This window comes from Cryptomeria japonica, chromosome 10, assembly GCF_030272615.1.
Source record: "Cryptomeria japonica chromosome 10, Sugi_1.0, whole genome shotgun sequence".
In the NCBI taxonomy this organism is placed as follows: Eukaryota; Viridiplantae; Streptophyta; class Pinopsida; order Cupressales; family Cupressaceae; genus Cryptomeria; species Cryptomeria japonica.
In genome coordinates, this window is record NC_081414.1 from 729,595,915 (window position 1) to 729,600,186 (window position 4,272).

Sequence of the window (4,272 nt, forward strand, 5' to 3'; positions counted from 1 at the left end):
ATGCCTATGAAGAGTTGTGCTGAAACCTTAGGTTATACACAACCTCCTACTCAAGACGATCATTCTATTCCTTTGACGACTCCTATTGCTAGTATACCTACTTTTACATCAAACATAATGACTACTTCAACACAAGACATTCCTCCTATGATCACCAGTCATGGGGGCAATCCCTCTTCTTCAATCAACCCTCTTCCTTCATTCAATCCAACTTCTTCATTCATTCCTTTAGTGAGTGTTCCTCTTATATCTCCACAAATGAACATGACGCAAGGGGGCAATTCGTTTAATCATTCCATTCCTCCTTGTAGTGTTCCTCCTGTCCAATCATCTCCTATGACTAACTATCATAGTGTCCCACCACCTTACTCTCTACCTTCTTTCAATAACATAACACCTCCATCACAATCTAACACGTCTAATATGAACTCTTCGACTGAAGCGACCATTAATAATCTTGCACAAACTGTCTCTTCTTTACAGCAACAAATTGCCTCTATGAATCAATCCAAGTTTAGTGTGCCCACATTTGATGTTGTGAGCCCACTTTCTCTTGATATTGTTTGAGCTATTCCCCCTAAACATGTTGAAATTCCGCATTTGGAGCTTTATAATGGTAATGGTGATCCTCTAACACATGTTAAGACCTTTCAAACAGTATGTACTAATTTTGCTTATGACCAAAGGTTGCTTGCAAAACTGTTTACTAGAACATTAAGAGACAAAGCCCTACAATGGTATTGCTCATTGCCTTCCTATTCTATTACTTCTTTCGAACAACTTGCAAATGCTTTCATTCAACAATTTCAAAACAATATAAGTCCTAAAGTTACTTTGATTGATTTAATGCATTGTAAACAAGGTGTTAAAGAAAAAGTGACTGATTTCATTGGTAGATATAAGCATTTGTATGCTCAGATTTCCTTTCCAGTGCCTGACAATGATATTCAAAGAATCTTTATTTCTAATTTACAAAAAGACATTAGAGAAAAACTCCTATTTTCTGAGTTTACTTCTTTCCAACAGTTGTGCGCAACTCTTCACAATTATCAACTGACTGTGAGTCAAATGGAACAATCACATCCTATGGCTCTGAGTGATAAGGGTGATAGTAGTCAACAACCATTTGGGAAGTTTAAACTGAACAGAGAGTCCATTAAATTCAATGAAAACATCATCAACAACAATGTGAATGCAGCATCAGGTGTGTCTCCTATTTCTAAGTTTTTCAAGAAAGAAAGAAAGTTTACTCCTTTGAATGAATCATTGCATAGTATTATGAATAAGTTATTGGAACAAAATGTGCTTACTCTTCCTCCTATAAGGCAAAATGATCCTGCAAAGATTAATTCACCTTATTTTGATAACAAATCTTTTTGTCAATTTCATCGTCAACCTGGGCATGATACTGAAAAATGTTTTGCTTTAAAGGGTAAAATTCAAGATTTGATTGATAATAATACTATCTCTGTTTCTGGAGTGAATGATAAAGGCAATACATCTGTAGCTCCTCCTAACCAAAATCTTCAGATTTTCACTAATCCATTGCCTTCTCATACCTCTAATGCGATTGATACTACTGATTCCTCTGTCTCACCTGATGATCTCGTGTCTATGACTCCAAATGTGATTAACTTTGTAGAGCAGCAGAAAATCCCTAAAGAACTTTCCATCACCTTTGATTCTAGTGAAACTATCAGGGCACCTGATGGTCCTTTATATATAGTTGCAAAAGTCAAGAATACACCTTGTCGTGGAGTGCTTATTGATCCTTCTTGTATGGTTAATATCATTACTGAAGAATTTATTTTTACTTTGCAATTGAATCAAGTGATCTATGACGAAACAAATGTGGTTGTGAAATTATTTGATGCATTTTCTTCTCCTGCAATTGGTTCTATTACATTACCTATTGAGGTCCGTAACAAATCCCTTGATGTGAACTTTGCTATTATTCCATCATCCGAACAATTTCGTGTGAAGCTAGGCTATCCTTGGCTATCTTCCATGAAAGCTATTGCTTCTCCTATTCACAAGTGTTTGAAATTTCCCCATAATGGAGAAGTTGTTACTGTCAATCATAGTCTTTTTAAACTAGCTGAAAGAACTTCTAGTGTTCCTATAGATTACTTTTGGCCTAAACAATTCCAATCTCTTCCTCCGCGAAGTGATCATCTTTTTAAATCTTATCAAAAGTGGAAAATAGATATGATCCTATCTCTAAGTGAACCTAGAACACCCAAACTTGACATTCCTATCGTTCTTGAGAAGGAAGTTCTTCCTTTGAAAGATAAAACCAATGTCTTTCCTCAAGAAGATTCCCAACCCATTCCTATGGATGTGACTATGCCTATATCTAATAAACTTCCTAAAAGTAGACCTATACCTCCTCGTCATGATGGACTTGGTCTCCTTCCTAAACCAAATATTCCTCCCTTATATGGAGCAGTTCCTCCTCCTTCCTTTTATAGAGAGAAGAGACCTTCCTCTTCTCCTATTATTCAACCTAAGAGACCACAACCTAAACACCCAAGTGATAAGGATGAGAACATTCCTCCTCCTCAATCTTCTCAACTTCCTACTAAGACTAGACGAAATCGTTCTGCACGTGAACGCCGACGAAAGCGTCGTCTTAGAGCTCAGGCAGCTGCCTCTCAAACTTTGCAATCCCCAAAAACACCTTCAACAAGCATTATTCCATTTTTTCCTCAGCCGACGATTGAGCCGAAATCTCCTAAACATAAGATGCATGATGGTTTTGATCCTGTGCGAGTTAAAGATCCTATTTTTATAAATCTTGATTATGATATAGATGAAAATGTTATTCATAATGCAAATGTTACTCCTGTTCATTCTGATAGTGAACATGAACTTGTTGATGTTGATAACCATTTATCTAACGAATTTTCTAAAGCACTTATCCTAGCTCCTAGACAAGAACAACGTGGCTTGGAACATGAACATAGCCCTTGTTTGGATCTTGTGATAGCTCCATCTGCTGTGTTGGATGTTCCTCCTCTAGTGTGTTCCCTACCTTCCCGAAACATTGATCAGCAAGATCGGGGGGTAGATGACGTGCTAGACTAGTTTCATTAGTATAGCAGATTCTCTCCCCCTCTCTTTTGTTACTTCTTCTATATGTTATTCTCATTCTTCTATTTGTTGTCCTTTGTGTTGTCTACTTGAGGACGATGCAAAGCATTGAGATCTCTCGATCTCTCTCATGTTGACTCAAAAGACACATGTGTTCCCTTCTTCTAGGTGACCTTCCTTGATTGGGGAATGAAGAACAATTATGCATACATACATATGATATACATGAATTATCATACAGCATACTGACCCCAAGGAAAGCGAAGTCACCTTGTGCTTTGTGTTTTGTGTCTATTATCCTTGGGCTTATCTCACACTTGGGGGCTAAATCCTTGTGATAACGTGCTCCTTTCTCATTTCTTATATGTATCACTACCTTAAAGCAATCACCCCCGGTGAGGCATGTGCGATCGCTTTAACGTAGGGGGGCATACATCTCGTTCATATCTTTTCAAGATACTTGAAAATTTCTTGGCAAATTTAGCCTTGCCTTGAAAATTTTTGATATCTTTCTTGTATGACTCATAGTGAGGGAACCTTACTACTGACAGTCATGGTTCTCCCTCGTGATCTTCCCTTTTACTTTGTCAATCGAAGTCGTAAGATCCTTAGTCCACTGGGGGCTTGGTGTATCTTGCCTCCTTGACGTGGTGAAAGTTTTTCAATGTTGTTTCCTTGTACTTTACCGGAAGTATTGGCGTACGCTTATACTCCGGCTAAAGTGGGGGCTAAATGTAGCATCCTAAAATTGCGACACTTGCAATTTCGACCGCATTTGGGTCTTCACGATGGTGACGCAACACTGAACCTGAATGGAGACCCCAAAACTTGCTCATGACATCAAAAACTGCATTTTCTTGCACCCTGGCCTGATCCTCCTTTGCACCCTGCTGTCCTGGGAGGTGGGACCAGAGCGCCCAGCGCCCAGCGCCCTGGTCCTTCAGGACCAGGGCCCCAGGACCATGGCGCCCAGCGCCCTGGTCCCTGGCCCTATTTTGGGCCCGGTCTCCTATGGGACTTCGGGCCTTTTTGTTTGCAAATTGGAAAATTATCTTTCCTGGTCGGCCTAAGGTCGGGAAAATCAGTCTTTTAACCCTAATTGGCAAGTATATAAACTACTTTTCCTCTCTCATTTGAGGAGGATGGAAAAAGGTGGAAACGATATTCAAACATTCAAGC